The sequence below is a fragment of the Palaemon carinicauda genome, chromosome 7, assembly GCF_036898095.1.
Source record: "Palaemon carinicauda isolate YSFRI2023 chromosome 7, ASM3689809v2, whole genome shotgun sequence".
NCBI lineage: Eukaryota > Metazoa > Arthropoda > Malacostraca > Decapoda > Palaemonidae > Palaemon > Palaemon carinicauda.
The window spans coordinates 127,400,914-127,421,329 of NC_090731.1; positions in this window are offsets into that span (position 1 = coordinate 127,400,914).

Sequence of the window (20,416 nt, forward strand, 5' to 3'; positions counted from 1 at the left end):
TATTAATGAATATAAGTACTTATGACTGACAAGATGTGTTTTCACATGAAATGAGGACGATATTAAAATAATGATAAGTATAGCATGAACAGCTTTTGGTAAACAAAATGATATTATGAAAAAAAAAAATGTCACTTGTTCTAATAAGTAAAAAGTTTAAGAAAATTAGGTAACTCGTATTAATGTATGCAGCAGAAACTTGGAGTATTACTAAAACGTTAGAACATGAGCTCAAAGAGCAATGGAAAGGATAATGATAGGAATAGCACAAAGGCAGAAAACCACCAACATGGATACTAAAGGAATTTAAAGTAGAGGCTATTATAACAACATAGAGGAAAAAGAAATGGACATGAGCAGGATATATAAAAAGAATCACAGACCAAGTATGGCCATTAAAACTATCAATATGAGTCCTTAGAGATTGCAAATGAAGAGAGAGAGAGAGAGAGAGAGAGAGAGAGAGAGAGAGAGAGAGAGAGAGAGAGAGAGAGAGAGAGAGAGAGAGAGGTTTAAGTCCAGTTCTCAGTTCCATATACAGAATATTATAAAAATCAACGGGGTTGTTCGAAACTAATTTCCTTGGATTCCCGTTATGTAACAATAGTGTGCTGTTAGTTGTTGTCTAAGTTTCGATACCGTCTAATTGAATATGAAATGCCATATATTTGATTATTACGGTTGATTCAAACTGAATTGCAAATAAGAATGAGATTTGCATATAATAAAAATACTTCCCTTTTTATAATATCCAACAGACTTTTCCGAAAATTATGACTGTATGCGTTTGCATTTGATACTTGATATTATTCAAAACAGCTTGAATATGATTCGGGCAAGATGCCAATATATCTAAAAAAAAAAAAAGTAGAGGTTATTATAACAATATATAGGAAAATGAGATGAACATGGGCAGGATTTATAATAAGATTGACAGATGATTAATGGATATTAAGAATAACAAAATGGGTTCCTAGAGATTGCAAGTGAGAGAGAGAGAGAGAGAGAGAGAGAGAGAGAGAGAGAGAGAGAGAGAGAGAGAGAGAGAGAGAGAATTAACGAATATATCTTATAAAAACACCCAGCAGAAGATTTATGTAATCAGTGTATTCAAGCAAACCTTTTTTTTTTTTTTTTAACTGATACGAAATAAGGATTAAATGTAATGAAAACAAATGCCAAAACGTATCGCATAAAATATTGCTTTCAAAGTCTTAATCCTCAATCAACTCATGTTTAAACGTTTAATTTTTGTTAAAATTTATCAAAGTTTCAAAAGGCTTACCACTAAGTAAATTAGTATATGGATGTTTCAAATATCAAGAATTAAAACTCTGATATCTAATGACTTATTTACTGTTGAATGGTAATATGCAATTTTTTGGACTTTGTAAAAATGAAATGATTAAAAACTCATTTTTGCATTAAAGTTATCTAAATCATTTTCCCTAAAATTATTTTATTAGTCTTATATTTAACTTATGGTTGTTCGAGAATGACTCTCAAATAACATTAATCAGGATTATTTATTTTCAGTCAAAATATATCTAAAAAGGAAAAAGTAAAATAAAACAGTTGGATGTTTAATAAATTCGCATTTTGTACCAAAAACACTGAAAGATGATTATGGTATGTCGTAATGTATGACCGTGGTCAAAAATAGTAATTCCGTTTATATATCACCATTGTCATTAGTTACAATGCTGTCTTTTTTTAACACTAAGAATGTGGTTATATTTCTATTTATGCTCTAATATGCTCATAAAAGTTACAATTAAATTTTCTCAAAAGTAATATATCTGAGAAGCAATACATATTTTTTTTTTGTAATACAAAAACATGTATGTATCTTTACTTCTTTAATTTTAAAACATTGTCTACCTAAAGCAAAACATAGAAATATCTGTTTATGCCTAACTTTAACATATTCACTTTAGTTATTTTTATGTATCTTTAAGAAGAACAAAAGGTAACTCAACTATTCATCTTTAAAAATACACAAATATCAGTCGCATAGTTTGAAAAAGACTTCATACCAATTAGCCAAAGGAAAATGTAACTGAACTCTAGAATAGTAAGAGGTGATTTACTGTAGCAATGATCTCATTGTAAATTTGAAAGATGAAAAGGATGCAAACAGAAATGATTTACGAAAATTCTTTTGTATGCAACCCTGTTCCTGTTTTACACTTAATATCTTATTAATAGGCAATATATTACAATGCTTGTATTATATTTGAATTTAAGATTGGCGCTTGCCGATAAGGTTTCTCCAAACATATATTAAGCAGATTATATTATAGTTTTTCTGCATAGGTGGTTCATTGGTTCATACATGATATAGCAGTTGAAGCAGGAACGTTACTGTGACTCTTGTGTTATTGTTGATTATTTGTTGTCTCTCGCTTTAATGAAAAAACTATAGTGTCATGCATGGAATCCGTATATAAAATGTACAGAGACAAACACGGCCGAGCATGTCCAAAAGAATATTTTCTCCTCTAAAACATTTCTAAATTTAGTTTTACTTTGTTATGAAAATTAAGATTTCAATACGAGAATTTTAAACAACTAATGATTGTTTTATAATTGATTCCCTTCCAGTTACTCGATTATATGAAAGCACTGCAGTTCATGTCATTGGTCTTCGATAACTGTAATGTTTGCGGCTTAGAGTCCAAAGACAAAGCTTAGGTCATCGTGTCCGTGTTTAATAGCTAATTGAAGAGGTATAATGAAAGCTCTCTCGACAACTGTGCTTATTTTTACATGCAGAAGACTCATTAAACTGCAGCATGTGAGACATTTTCATGGCTTCGTTATTTAGAGGATTCCATATGAAAATTATGATAATATACTTGGAATTAACTTCTGTTACGTTGATTGTTGAAGATATATATTATACTTAACACAGCGAAAAGTGGCCAATAGGGGAGGGCACCTGGTTTTATACGGATTTTTCCACTGATGCCATATCTCCACAGATCACCGGTTTGCTTTTTTTTCTTCAACCATGCTGCAAATCCTTACTCTCTGTCTCTGTCCTTTTTCTCTATCTCTGTTTCCATATAAATTTTGGTATTGCCGAAATTCTATCCGAAAGGATGATAGCTTCTGTTCTAAATTACCATTGAGGTAAATTTCAAGGTGAGGTTTCTGTTTGAAGGTTTCACCCCTTGTTGAATATGGCTTATGAAAGACACTTCCCACACTCATATGCAAGACGTTGCGCTACACCCAAATACAATGACAGCTTACTGTTGGATGAATAAAATATAATTATCTACACCATGAATCGAAGGGTTGCGCTCGAATAATAACTGTGGGAAATGGAGATCTTATAGGATAGGAAGTGTAAGTTCAAAGAAGCGTGTTGTTTGGCTAAAAGATATAGATTAAGGAAAGGGAAGGTTTCCTGCAAAGTGAGTATAGTGTGTGATGATATGTGAGACATAAGGGGATGTGTTTGATGTCCTTTTTGCAAGAAGGCTAAAGTACACCTAAGCCATAGCCAGAACAATTTTCGTTTGTTATGTCATGATACTACAAAGTTATCTAGCAAATGTTGAAAATGTATAGATTAAACTATCAATTCAATTAATTATGATTTGAATTTGTAATTCATATTATTTTGGTTTATCTCTTGAAAAGCTTTAATGCTGTGCTATATATGACAAGACAATTCTATGTCCTAATTTTGTTTTTGCTTTGAATGTGCGTATCTTAAAATAAGACATTATTTCTTACTCTTACTTGAAGGGTAATTTAATCCTGACTTTGCATAAAAGTGCTCCCAATGGATTTTCCTTTTGTAGTTTATAAATCATATATGGGCTCTAATGAAATTTAGCTGTGATACAAAATGTCACTCTATCATATATGCGAATTAATCTTTTATTTCATTTATATAAATAGTTCTACTTATGTGATAATCTGATATTTGTCATGCAATATCATATTTTTCATAATTTGCATTATTATATTGTTTTAGATGTAATAGCAACAAATTCGAAAAGCAGCATATTTCCGTGGTAACTTTGAATAGGCTTTTGTACTTTTTTTCTAATTATAATGCCCTAATTTTTTGTTTAAATTACATTGACGTTCATTTTATTTAAAAATGATTTAAAACAAAATCATCATACACGTGAACATACACATACGCACACAAACAGTATTTATGTATTATTTCTACCCTAAATATATATATATATATATATATATATATATATATATATATATATATATATATATATATATATATATATATATATATATAATATATATATATATATATATATATATATATATATATATATATATATATATATATATATATATATATATATATATATATATATATATATATATATATATATATATACGTAAATCCTCGGACAGCTGGTAGCGGTCAGGTTCCAATATCTTTTATGGGCTCTCGTGACATGGTTGGTTTCGACCTGGCCTTTCATTAGAAGGGGCTAGCGTTCGATCCCAGGTATGAAGTAGAAATTTATTTCTATTTGAACACGATGTTGTGTTGTTATTAATCCATATATATATATATATATATATATATATATATATATATATATATATATATATATATATATATATATATATATATATATATATATATATATATATATATATATATATATATATATATATTTAGGGTAGAAATAATACATAAGCACTGTGTTCTTTATAACTTCCGTAATAAATTGGTTTTAATAATTTTCAATATAACTCACGTGAAGATATATCAATAAATTGGCCTATAAAATTTATATATGTCCACTGTAATAAAGCAAATAGGGGTTTACATTTTTGTTCTCAGAAGCATTAAAATGATGTTTATGGCCATGAACTCTTTCATGGTGGAAATGAACTTAACTGACAATAAATTTTAATATCCTTATGTTCGATAAGTTACTGCATTAAGCCAGGCTGACACTTGCATGAATCTGTGGCACGCATATGCACGACTTCAGTTATGCCAATGCCCAAACTAGTCGTAAACTGGCGTGAAGTGTACGTAAACCAGTCGTGACTCCGTGGCATGTCATGACGAGAATTTTGAAGAGATCAAAATTTTGGTTATGACAAAATTTTGCAACTGGGTCGTGAACTATACCCAAACTGTCCGTGAACTTGTCGTGACCTCGTCAGGACAATGCTGGAGGATACGTGCTAGTGCGTGGGAATTTGTGCCATACCACGACTGTCACGAACTGCCAAGAATAGTTTACGAACAGCTCACGTGAAGTTCACGAGTAGTTGACAACATGTTCATGAATATGCGCACGTCGCAGTGGGGTCGTTCCTTCCCACTGACAAAGTCTCGTGTACTTCACGCATTGATGGTACAAGCAGTTTACGACTAGTTTACGCACTTCACAAACAGTTTTCGCATGGCACGAGCAGTTCATGATCAGTTCACGAACAGTTCACGAGCAGTTCACGACTACTGCACGACAGTGGCGCTCGTTTCAGCATGAGGGGTATATATAGGGCTTCCTGAACACTGCTCGCCATTCCTGACATTACCAGCGAGGAGACAACATGCCTAAAACTAAACTGACAAGAGGAAAGGGAAAGCAGAGAAGGCCAGAGATATAATTACCCTCACTCATCTATATCAAGTCTCGATGTGATCCCGAAGACGCAGCAGGATCCAATCGAATGCCAGAAACAGCCATCCAGTGAGAACGAGGATAACAGAAAGCAAAAGAAGCGGTCTGGGTGTCTAAGAAAGAAATCCCTGAATACCACTGGACAGATGAGGCCGAGTTTAGGTTGGTTGACCTTGTGCAGGAGAACCCCCAGCTGTATGACAAGAAGCAGAAGGAGTGGCTCAACATGGTGGCCAAGAACAGCCGGTGGGACCGAGTCGGAGAGCACCTGGATCCTTCTACCACTAGTGCCCAATGCAAGAAGCATTATGAAAACTTGAGAACCAGGGTGGGGAAGAATATGAAGAAGGAGAAGAAGAGTGGAGCTGACCAGCCACAAAGGAGTGCCCGTGACGACCAGATCATGGAGACCTGAAGTTTTCTGATACTACACATCTTCCAGGGAGAGACAGTTCGCAGTGAGCCATTTGCTGTCCGAGAATCAGCTGCATTGATGGTCAGCGACAAAGACGATGATGAAGTGAGATCCACAGCTTCCCAGAGCCAAGCATCTACTAGCACCGGTGTTACGAACTCCCTCTAGGAGAAAGTCATAACGGGTTCTTTTATTTTAATCTCTAATCCAGGGACAAAATCAAATCAGTAGGAGCGAGGGAATACCAGAAAGGCAGAAGGGCATAAATTTCACAATATTTATTACATAATAAATACACGAACACCGATGGCTCACAATAAGTAATGAATTGGAGTAAAATATGCCATCAAATAACTCAGTGAGTCGCCTAGAACTAAAACTAAACCCTACTCATAGTGAAGAAACCAAAGCTTTAATCTTAAGGGATCTAAAAACATTTACCCACCACGCTAACCTATTGCTAAATAGAAAGGTAAGAAGTAGAAGGATATACAAAAAGAAACAATAATCCTACCTAAGACACAATAATCTAAACCATAATATTAAAGTACACACTCTTATGACACTCTCACTTTACACCTTCAACAGCTTTCAAAATAATTAAATATACAAATAGATTGGTCCTATGACACAGACCGGTGTTAATATAGATGAGTCAGTTTACTGCTCAAAAATGTTGTCACAAGACATCATTCTCATCAGAAGAACTGCACTTCACAACCGTTGGTGGATATGCACACTTTTAGTCTACGGCTCACCAAAATAAAGAGGATGTTCCTCTTACTTGAGAGAAGACTCCCTACATACTCCAACAAGGCCACTCTGGTGCTGATACAGTAGATATATCCATCAAAGACGAAAAAGGCTCTCGAGCCCTGCTCTACACCAAACTTCTAATGTCCAGATTACGCCAGTAAGTCACTTAAACCACAGTCGTACTCCCACAAGTAGCTTCATATGTATAACTGCCTTCCACGTTAAGAAGCAGCTCAATGACAGCAGATTGTATACATAATCCACAATAGCAGACAGATCAGCAGCTCCAGAGTCGTCAACGGCCTTGAACTAGACTCCCAAGAATACTTTAGGAGAGTCACAAGTCACCTCTCCTTACAACACTCCCAGTCACCACAAAGAAAAATAAAGTTACAAATTTGGCAAGGAAGTAAAAATACTGAGGAAGGCCGCACTTCAAACTGCAATCAATAGATGGCACCACAAAGCCTTAATCTTTTTTAACCAAAGCAATTTAAACACTACATTTAACCCAAATATATACTAATGTAAAACCAACATCAAAATACTTAAATTAGTTTTACAAAATTAAAAAAAAAAAAAAAAAAAAAAAAAACGAAAGCCATCAGTGCGAAAAGGCAAAACAATAAGATTTTACTTTAAAATTATGTTACTGCCTGACAACCGGGAAGGGCAAGGTCAGGGGGAAGCATTCCAGTCCACCAACAACAAAGAAAGCCACCAAAAATGCAGACACCTGTGTGACCCAGAGAGACCTCAGTAATGTAGTACAACAGGTGAAAATCCCAATGTCTAAATGCAGATTTTATTTCAGTTTCATCCATGGTATGTGCAATATGTCGCTTCGAATTGCTGTACTGAATTGTTATGATGTTTGTATGTTTCAGATCATCTCCAAAGCAGATTCCTTGGTGCCCTCCCACTCATACACTGGCCAGCACAAGATCGTACACGATTTTTCATGCCTGTTGGAAGGCCACATGCATGCCATCCTGGAGGACTCCCGGCATGAATTCCAGATAGACTACCTCAACCTTTCACACCACTACAGGCAGCGGCGTCAGCTCTTTCAGCAGCCACATCAACAACGACTCATAACCTGACCAAACACACAGCAGTAGCAACCTTGGCAGCCCCCTCAGCAGCAGCAGTTCTGGCATCAACCTCAACCAGCCACCTTGCAGGCACCGCCAGAGCTGCAGCCTCCGCAGCAACTTCTAGCCAGTCTGGCATCATCTCTAACCTGGATGCCACCCTAGTACCACAGTCTTCAGGCCAGTCCTCCTGGCCCTGTACCACGGAGTGGCAACCAGGGATGCCACCTGCACCGTCAGCCACCCTTGTCCAAGTTCCTTCATCAACACCTTCAGTACTGTTAGCCACCCTTGTCCAGGCTCCTTCACCAACACCTTCACTGTCTTCGCTATCAGTCACCTTCAAGACACCTGTGACACCACTCAGCTTCACAGTCCTGACCCAGGCGTCCGTCGACAGTAGCCTAGAAGAGGGCATTTCACCCTAAACCCTCTACACCTCCAAGGAACTCAACACACCACCAGTCCATCGGGTATCCCCACACAGCCGTACCAGAACCAGCAAGGACACTGACTGGGAGACTTTAGAAAGTGAGAGAATTTTTGTATATTTGTAAATAGTTAGAGTGTGAGACTTGTACATATTTGTAATTTGCTGTTTTTATGTTAATATATTTTTCTTATTATTTCAAAACACTTGTTTTTCTCTTTAACCTTAAAATAAAGTGAAAGAAAAACGAAAACGAAACAAAAAAAAAAGAAACGTAAAAGAAACTAAAAAATAATGGGCAATGAAAATACAAACGGAAAATAAACGTTTATTTTGTTTAAAAAGTGGAACAACTGTGGATGCAGCTCATGGAGCTACTACTATTCTTTCTTGCAAAGGGACAGCACCAGCAGGGGACATGTAGTAATGTGACAGGTAGTCTCACTGATCCTTTGCATCCTTCTGGGTATGATGTCTGATTAGAGGAAGCAGCCCCTGCAGAAGTCGGTCAGTCCTCCATCCACCAGGGACCAGATCATGTTTGTCCGGATCTTCGCGGTCCACTTCTGAAATTGCGTGTGGGTATCTGATGAGGACAAGTTTGTGCAGGACACAGGCGCACATGGTGATCAGGTTGATGGTGTCTGGGTGCTTATGCATCGTCGTCAAGAAGCAACGGAACCTTTGACACAAAATTCCAAAGGCATTCTCCATGATATGTCAGGCATAAGACAACCTGTAGCTGTATATGCGTTCTCGTAGGACTATGACCGATGGGAGAATGGTTTCGTCATCCAAGTTCGGATAGCAAAGTCGTCATCCCCTACAAAGTGATTGGGCACTGGCTGGTCATCATTAGGGAGTGGTTCTGGTTGAGGCACTCTGGCTCTGTTCTCTTCTACAGCATCATACAAGATACAGTTACTCCATGTTCTTCCATTCGACGCACCACCCTCTGCCCCAACATTCACATAGAGGAACTTGTAGGTAGCATCTGCCAGTGCCATCAGAACAATGCTGTGGAAGCTGTTGTAGTTGTAGTAGTAAGAGCCAGCATTGCGTGGCTTCTTCATAGCGATGTGCTTGCCGTCCACAGCCCCCAGACAGTTGTGGTAATTCCATCTGAGCTGAGCTTGTCAGCAACTTCCTTACACTCCTCTACAGTTTTGGGGCAGCACAGCACTTCATCCTTGTAGAATACTATAATGGCTTTGCACACCTCAGGTATGAACTTGCAGAGGACACTTGCTTCAACCCTGAAACTGTACTGCAGGCTTGGATAGGAATTTCCATTGGCTAAAAGCAGAGGGTGACAGCAAGCTTGGGTCCAACTTGAGGCGGTTCCCTCACAGAGGTGGACTGCTTCTAGAGGAAAAGGGTTAACTTCTCAACCATCTCGTGGAACAGGTCAGCTGTAACTCTGAGGTAATTTTTATAGCCCCTTTGATCTTCCTTCTGGAGTTCAGTCACTAGACTGTCATACTGTTCAAACTCGTGCCTTCTGGTCAACCATTCCCCGAGTTTCCTTTGTGTCTTTCTTTGAGATGGGGTTGCATTTTCTTGCTCCACTGCCTCTTCCAGGCTCTTCTGCTGCTCTTCAACAATAATTAGAGCAGGTGCCAGGTATAGGCCTCTTTTTTTCTCTGCAATGATTGTGTCTCTGGCATTAACCATATTGTCTCTTCCAAAGCCAATCCAAAAATGACCAAGGGTTGGAGGGTCCCCGTTTTTATATGGCGTGGCCAAGTTGGCACGACACCGTCCGTATTGCGCAAACTCGTCATGCCAATGCGGGAAGTGCGCACACTATACGCAAACTATGCGTGAACTCGTCGTGCCAGTTCGTGTCAATGTGGACACTGTTGGGCACACATTCGTGATCTATTCGTGAACTCGTCATGAACTCATCATGAATTATGCTCTATCTAGCCTTGAACAGTGTGGGGGCCTCCCAGTTCGTGCCTTAAAATGGCACGATTTGCCACAACAAATTCGTGGCCAAAAGTCGTGCAAGTGTCAGCCTGGCATTATGTATATATTGACCTATATACATTTATAGACATGTTTTATATATATATATATATATATATATATATATATATATATATATATATATATATATATATATATATATATATATATATATATATATATACATATATATATATATATATATATATATATATATATATATATATATATATATATATATATATATATATCTATCTATATACTGTATATATATATATATATATATATATATATATATATATATATATATATATATATATATATATATATATATATATATATATATATATATCTACATATCTATCTATATACTGTATATATATATATATATATATATATATATATATATATATATATATATATATATATATATATATATATATATATATATATATATATGTGTGTGTGTGTGTGTGTGTGTGTGTGTGTGTGTGTGTGTGTAATATATTAGATATTACTTGTTTAAAACACATGACCTACAGGTCATTGTGGAAGTAAGAGAAGTATGAGAACTGCCATAGTCATATTCTAAGCAAGATGCGATTGCCAAACCTCAGCAATGTAACATTTTTCATCAAGAGTAAACAAAACCAAGCCCCGTGAGAAAGAAGTTGTCTGTGAGATCGGAACAAGCATCTTCCGGTATAAATGTTGTGTTTACCTGTGTAAACTTTAGTATGAAATTGGATATTTGTATCAGTTCACTTTACGATGTCATACTGAATGGTCATCCGACCAAACCATCTATACTCCTGTGATGGAGATTTATACACTGTTATTAAAGAATAAAGTATTTTAAAGTTAACTTATTTAGACTTTACTTGAAGATGTAACATACCAACTCTAATCTATAACACATTTTAGATGACATTTGAAGAGAACGCAAATGTGTGGTAACAACAGTAGCACACCAATATATATATATATATATATATATATATATATATATATATATATATATATATATATATATATATATATATATATATATATATATTTATTTATTTATACATATAAATAAGTCATATATATATATATATATATATATATATATATATATATATATATATATATATATATATATATATATATATATTTATACATATAAATAAGTCATATATATATATATATATATATATATATATATATATATATATATATATATATATATATATATATATTTATATATACATATATGTGTATATATATATATATATATATATATATATATAAATATATATATATATATATATATATATATATATATATATATATATATATATATATATATATGTATATATATAAATATATATATATATATATATATATATATATATATATATATATATATATATATATATATATAAATGTATATATATATATACATATATAAGTCATATATATATATATATATATATATATATATATATATATATATATATATATATATATATATATATATATGTATATATATATATATTCATATATATATATATATATATATATATATATATATATATATATATATATATATATATATATATATATATATATATATATATATATGTCATATATATACAGAAATATATATATATATATATATATATATATATATATATATATATATATATATATATATATATATATATATATATATATATATATATATATATATATATATATATATATATATATTTATATATATATATATATATATATATATATATATATATATATATATATATATATATATATATACATATACATATATATAAAACTGTTAGTGTCTATGTGCGTATCCTTTTGGGTGCATGTGTAGGAGTGTGTATAACACATATTGGCGTTATGAATTATAATTTGTTATGATCATTTGGAAGCTATTTCACTGGTGATAAAACTATTGCTAATAGTTTGACAAAATAAAATTACTTTTTTTAGACTTCGTTTTGATAATTTACGATTTGATTATTAATGGGGATGAATTATGGATAAACTTCTTTGGCAGTATATATTATGGTAAGAATTTATTTATTCTGAAAAGATCCAATTTCTTACACTATGCTGATGTTTTACATCTTAAGATGGAATTTATATGGATAATCAATATAAGTGAAAGATAAATTCATAAATAGAATTACTTTGCTATCATATTTTTAGAAAATTCAAATTTAAGTCAATAAAAAACTTTGATTACTTTTTAGCTTTTGATGAATATTATTGGTTTAAAGTCAGGCTTAAAAATGTTTTGATCAATGGCATCAACTTTCTATGTCATACACAAACACATAATATAAATATATATATATATATATATATATATATATATATATATATATATATATATATATATATATATATATATATATATATATATTGTATATATATATATATATATATATATATATATATATATATATATATATATATATATATATATATATATATATATATATATATATATATATATATATATATATATACATACATATAATAGTAAATTTTGGTACTTTAAATCAAATGCACCTTCATATATCTTATATTCTGGACAGCATTTTCTATGTTAAAGAAAGATTAAAATCTATCACTTTATCACTATCACTTTATCACTATCAAGGGAAAATAATGAGTAAGAGAGAAAAAAAAATTTAAATTTTCGAAAATATTTCTCGGTTAAGAATTCTTTGGTTTGGTAATTGTAATATTTCTCTTAATAATACTTGAATATATTTCAACGAGGTTTCACTGGCTAACTGTTATTTTAATCTTTAGAACCACCCAAAAGTCCATTGTTTTAATTTTATCTACATAAAAAGGTTTGGACAATATTAATGTATCTACAAATGGCTATAAAACAATATTTTTTTTTTTTTTTGGATGGTAAAGCTCTTTTAGAATAATAACAAAAAAGGATCGAACTATATTAGGATGTTAGCATATTAGAAAGTGTAGCTTATGAATTCCAAGTACGCCTACATTTCCTTAGTATGCTTACCCGATTCATAACATGAAAATGAAAATTCGTAATATAATGTGTGATAAGTTTTGATCAAAATAGATTATTTTCTTTCGACTTGGATCGAAATGCAATAGTGATCTCAAAATAAATATGTATATCAGAGGCAAAATGAACTTTTTCGCACCAAATTTCTAAGGTTCGATTCCTGACCAGGGAAGATTCACATAACCTTTACATTATCCGATATGACTCTATGATAATAAATAATTCACATTAGCCAGAAATAATGTTATATGCATATCGGTTCCGTATGGGCTAGTGATCGTATATAAAGTATATATACTAATATATATATATATATATATATATATATATATATATATATATATATATATATACATATATATACATATATATACAGTATATATATATATATATATATATATATATATATATATATATATATATATATATATATATATATATATATATATATACATATATATACATATATATACAGTATATATATATATATATATATATATATATATATATATATATATATATATATATATATATATATATATATATATATATATATATATATATATATATATATATAGACATATATATATATATATATATATATATATATATATATATATATATATATATATATATATATATATATATATATATACAGTATATATTTATATATATATATATGTATAAATAGACATATATATATAATATATATATATATATATATATATATATATATATATATATATATATACATATATTTATATATGTATATATATGGGATATATATATATATATATATATATATATATATATATATATGTATATATATATATAAAATATATATATATATATATATATATATATATATATATATATATATATATATATATATATATGTATATATATATATATATATATATATATATATATATATATATATATATATATATATATATATATATGTATATATATACATATATATATATATATATATATATATATATATATATATATATATATATATATATATATATATATATATATATATATATATATATATATATATATATATATATATATATATGGAGCTGGGGGGGGAGAGTGACTGCTCCCCGCACTCTAATTTGGGGTGATTGAATGTGCGTGGATGAAGTACGATAGAGAGTAAAAGATGTGAGATTGAAAGTATGTTTAGAAGTAGAAGGATGGATGTATTGGTCTTGTGTGAGACAAAGTTGAAAGGAAAAGGTGAAGTGATGTTTGGTGAAATGTCTGGTAGACTGTCTGGGATTTAAAGGGGAAGAGCGAGAGAGGGTGTGGCGTTATTGCTGAGTGAATGGATGACAGGTAAAGTAGTGGAATGGAAGGATATATCATCTAGGTTAATGTGGGTAAGGGTTAGGTTGGGTAGGGAATGTTGGGCGTTTGTCAGTGCGTATGGGCCAGGTATTGAGAAAAGTGAAGAAGAGCGGAATGAGTTCTGGAATGAATTAACTAGGTGTGTAGAAGGACTGGGTAGAAGAAATTGTGTAGTGGTTATGGGTGACTTAAATGCTAGAGTGGGCGCTGGAGAGGTAGTAGGTGTCATTGTGAAGTATGGCGTACCAGGTGAAAATGAGAGTGGTGAGAGACTGGTAGACATGTGTGTTGAACAAGAGATGGTAATAAGTGCTACCTTCTACAAAAAGAAAGATAAAAATAAGTATACATGGGTAAGAGTGACAAATGGAAGAGTAGTAGAAAGGTCATTAATGGATTATGTGTTGATAACTAAAAGAATATTTGGAAGATTGAAAGACGTGCACGTGTTTAGGGGTATGGCTAACGGTATGTCTGATCATTTTTTGGTGGAAGGAAAATTAGTTGTAGCAAAAGAGTAGGGGAATAGAGTAGGTGGATGTAAAAAGGAGGTAGTGAGGATTGAAGAGCTAATAAAACCGGGGGTAAAAAGTAAATATCAGGAAAGATTGAAAATGGCATATGACGAGGTGAGAGTAAGAGAAACTGGTAATTTAGAGGAGGGGTGGAAGTTAGTAAAAGAAAATTTTGTTGGGATTGCAAGTGATGTATGTGGCAAGAAGGTTGTTGGAGGCAGCATGAGGAAGGGCAGTGAATGGTGGAATGAAGGAGTGAAGGTAAAAGTGGAAGAGAAAAAGAGGGCTTTTGAAGAATGGCTGCAGAATAATAGTATAGAGAAGTATGAAAAATATAAAGAGAAAAATGTGGAAGTAAAGCGCAAGGTACGTGAGGCAAAGAGGGCAGCTGACCTGAGGTGGGGTCAGGGATTGGGTCAGTCATATGAAGAGAATAAGAAGAAGTTTTGGAAAGAAGTGAAGAGAGTAAAAAACACTGGTGCAAGAATTGAAGAGACAGTGAAAGATGGAAATGGAAGGTTGTTAAAAGGAGAGGAGGCAAAGAAAAGGTGGGCGGAATATTTTGAAAGTTTGCTGAATGTTGAGGATAATAGGGAGGCAGATATAATTTCTGTTCCAGGTGTTGAGGTGCCAGTGATGGGAGATGAGAATGAGAGAGAGATTACAATAGATGAAGTGAGGAGAGCACTAGATGAAACGAGAGTAGGAAAAGCATCTGGTATGGATGGTGTGAAAGCTGAGATGTTGAAGGAAGGGGGTGTGACTGTACTTGAATGGTTGGTGAGATTGTTTAATATGTGTTTTGTGTTGTCAATGGTACCAGTAGATTGGGTTTGTGCATGTATTGTACCACTATATAAGGGTAAGGGAGAAGAGTGTTGTAATTCAAGAGGTATTAGTTTGTTGAGCGTAGTTGGAAAAGTGTATGGTAGAGTAATGATTAATAGGATTAAGGATAAAACAGAGAATACAATCTTGGAAGTACAGGGTGGTTTTAGAAGAGGTAGGGGTTGTATGAATCAGATTTTTACAGTTAGGCAGATATGCAAGAAATATTTAGCAAAAGGTAAGGTGTATGTTGCGTTTATGGATCTGGAGAAAGCATATGATAGAGTTGATAGGGAAGCAATGTGGAATGTGATGAAGTTATATGGAGTTGGTGGAAGGTTGTTGGAAGCAGTGAAAAGTTTCTACAAAGGTAGTAAAGCATGTGTTAGAATAGGAAATGAAGTGAGTGATTGGTTTCCGGTGAGAGTGGGGCTGAGACAGGGATGTGTGATGTTGCCGTGGTTGTTTAACTTGTATGTTGATGGAGTGGTGAGAGAGGTGAATGCTCAAGTGCTTGGACGAGGATTAAAACTGGTAGACGAGAATGACCATGAATGGGAGGTAAATCAGTTGTTGTTTACAGATGATACTGTACTGGTTGCAGACACAGAAGAGAAGCTTGACCGACTAGTGACAGAATTTGGAAGGGTGTGTGAGAGAAGGAAGTTGAGAGTTAATGTGGGTAAGAGTAAGGTTATGAGATGTACGAGAAGGGAAGGTGGTGCAAGGTTGAATGTCATGTTGAATGGAGAGTTACTTGAGGAGGTGGATCAGTTTAAGTACTTGGGGTGTATTGTTGCAGCAAATGATGGAGTGGAAGCAGATGTACGTCAGAGAGTGAATGAAGGTTACAAAGTGTTGGGGGGCAGTAAAGGGGAGTAGTAAATAATAGAGGGTTGGGCATGAATGTAAAGAGAGTTCTATATGAGAAAGTGATTTTACCAACTGTGATGTATGGATCGGAGTTGTGGGGAATGAAAGTGATGGAGAGACAGAAATTGAATGTGTTTGAGATGAAGTGTCTAAGGAGTATGGCTGGTGTATCTCGAGTAGATAGGGTTAGGAACGAAGTGGAGAGGGAGAGAACGGGTGTAAGAAATGAGTTAGCGGCTAGAGTGGATATGAATGTGTTGAGGTGGTTTTGGCCATGTTAAGAGAATGGAAAATGGTTGTCTGCTAAAGAAAGTGATGAATGCCAGAGTTGATGGGAGAAGTGCAAGAAGAAGGCCAAGGTTTGGGTGGATGGATGGTGTGAAGAAAGCTCTGGGTGATAGGAGGATAGATGTGAGAGAGGCAACAGAGCGTGCTAGAAATAGGAATGAATGGCGAGCGATTGTGACGCAGTTCCAGTAGGCCCATCTGCTTCCTCCAGTGCCTTAGATGACCGCGGAGGTAGCAGCAGTAGGGGAGTCAGCATTATGAAGCTTCATCTGTGGTGGAAATGGGGGAGGTTGGGCTGTGGCACCCTAGCAGTACCAGCTGAACTCGGTTGAGTCCCTGATTAGGCTGAAGTAACATAGAGAGTAGAGGTCCCCTTTTTGTTTTGTTTCATTGTTGGTGTCGGCTACCGCCCAAAATTGGGGGAATTGCCTTGGTATATGGATGAATGGATATATATATATATATATATATATATATATATATATATATATATATATATATATATATATATATATATATATATATATATAAATATATATATTTATATATATATTTATATATATATATATATATATATATATATATATATATATATATATATATATATATATATATATATATATATATATATATATATATATATATATATATATAGATTATTGGATGCAGCATGAGGAAGGGCAGTGAATGGTGGAATGAAGGAGTGAAGGTAAATGTGGAAAGTGGAAGAGAAAAAGAGGGCTTTTGAAGAATGGCTGCAGAGTAATAGTATAGAGAAGTATGAAAAATATAGAGAAAAAAATGTGGAAGTAAAGCGCAAGGTACGTGAGGCAAAGAGGGCAGCTGACCTGAGGTGGGGTCAGGGACTTGGTCAGTCATTTGAAGAGAATAAGAAGAAGTTTTGGAAAGAAGTGAAGAGAGTAAGGAAGGCTGGCCCAAGAATTGAAGAGACAGCATGAGGAAGGGCAGTGAATGGTGGAGTGAAGGAGTGAAGGTAAAAGTGGAAAATGGAAGAGAAAAAGAGGGCTTTTGAAGAATGGCTGCAGAGTAATAGTATAGAGAAGTATGAAAAATATACAGAGAAAAATGTGGAAGTAAAGCGCAAGGTACGTGAGGCAAAGAGGGCAGCTGACCTGAGGTGGGGTTCGGGACTGGGTCAGTTATTTGAAGAGAATAACAAGTTTTGGAAAGAAGTAAAGAGAGTAAGGAAGGCTGGCGCAAGAATTGAAGAGACAGCATGAGGAAGGGCAGTGAATGGTGGAGTGAAGGAGTGAAGGTAAAAGTGGAAAATGGACGAGAAAAAGAGGGCTTTTGATGAATGGCTGCAGAGTAATAGTATAGAGAAGTATGAAAAATATAGAGAGAAAAATGTGGAAGTAAAGCGCAAGGTACGTGAGGCAAAGAGGGCAGCTGACCTGAGGTGGGGTTCGGGACTGGGTCAGTTATTTGAAGAGAATAAGAAGTTTTGGAAAGAAGTGAAGAGAGTAAGGAAGGCTGGCACAAAAATTGAAGAGACAGTGAAAGATGGAAATGGAAGGTTGTTAAAAGGAGAGGAGGCAAGGAAAAGGTGGGCGGAATATTTTGAAAGTTTGCTGAACGTTGAGGATAATAGGGAGGCAGATATAATTGCTGTTCCAAGTGTTAAGGTGCCAGTAAAGGGAGATGAGAATGAGAGAGAGATTACAATAGAGGAAGTGAGGAGAACACTAGATGAAACGAGAGTAGGAAAAAGCATCTGGTATGGATGGTGTGAAAGCTGAGATGTTGAAGGAAGGGGGTGTGACTGTGCTTGAATGGTTGGTGAGATTGTTTAATATGTGTTTTGTGTTGTCAATGGTACCAGTAGATTGGGTTTGTGCATGTATTGTACCACTATATAAGGGTAAGGGAGATATGCATGAGTGTTGTAATTCAAGAGGTATTAGTTTGTTAAGTGTAGTTGGAAAAGTGTATGGTAGAGTAATGATTAATAGGATTAAGGATAAAACAGAGAATGCAATCTCGGAAGTACAGGGTGGTTTTAGAAAAGGTAGGGGTTGTATGAATCAGATTTTTTACAGTTAGGCAGATATGCAAGAAATATTTAGCAAAAGGTAAGGAGGTGTATGTTGCATTTATGGATCTGGAGAAAGCATACGATAAAGTTGATAGGGAAGCAATGTAGAATGTGATGAGGTTATATGGAGTTAGTGGAAGGTTGTTGGAAGCAGTGAAAAGTTTCTACAAAGGTAGTAAAGCATGTGTTAGAATAGGAAATGATGTGAGCGATTGATTTCCGGTGAGAGTGGGGCTGAGACAGGGATTTGTGATATCGCCGTGGTTGTTTAACTTGTATGTTGATGGAGTGGTGAGAGAGGTGAATGCTCGAGTGTTTGGACGAGGATTAAAACTGGTAGGCGAGAATGATCATGAATGGGAGGTAAATCAGTTGTTTGCGGATGATACTGTACTGGTAGCAAACACAGAAGAGAAGCTTGACCGACTAGTGACAGAATTTGGAAGGGTGTGTGAGAGAAGGAAGCTGAGAGTTAATGTGGGTAAGAGTAAGGTTTTGAGATGTACGAGAAGGGAAGGTGGTGCAAGGTTGAATGTCATGTTGAATGGAGAGTTACTTGAGGAGGTGGATCAGTTTAAGTACTTGGGGTCTGTTGTTGCAGCAAATGGTGGAGTGGAAGCAGATGTACATAAGAGAGTGAATGGAGGTTGCAAAGTGTTGGGGGCAGTTAAGGCAGTAGTAAAAAATAGAGGGTTGGGCATGAATGTAAAGAGAGTTCTATATGAGAAAGTGATTTTACCAACGGTGATGTATGGATCGGAGTTGTGGGGAATGAAAGTGATGGAGAGACAAAAATTGAATGTGTTTGATATGAAGTGTCTATGGAGTATGGCTGGTGTATCTCGAGTAGATAGGGTTAGGAACGAAGTGGTGAGGGTGAGAACGGGTGTAAGAAATGAGTTAGCGGCTAGAGTGGACATGAATGTGTTGAGGTGGTTGGGGCCATGTTAAGAGAATGGAAAATGGCTGTCTGCTATAGAAGGTGATGAATGCAAGAGTTGATGTGAGAAGTACAAGAGGAAGGCCAAGGTTTGGGTGGATGGATGGTGTGAAGAAAGCTCTGGGTGATAGGAGGATAGATGTGAGAGAGGCAAGAGAGCGTGCTAGAAATAGAAATGAATGGCGAGCGATTGT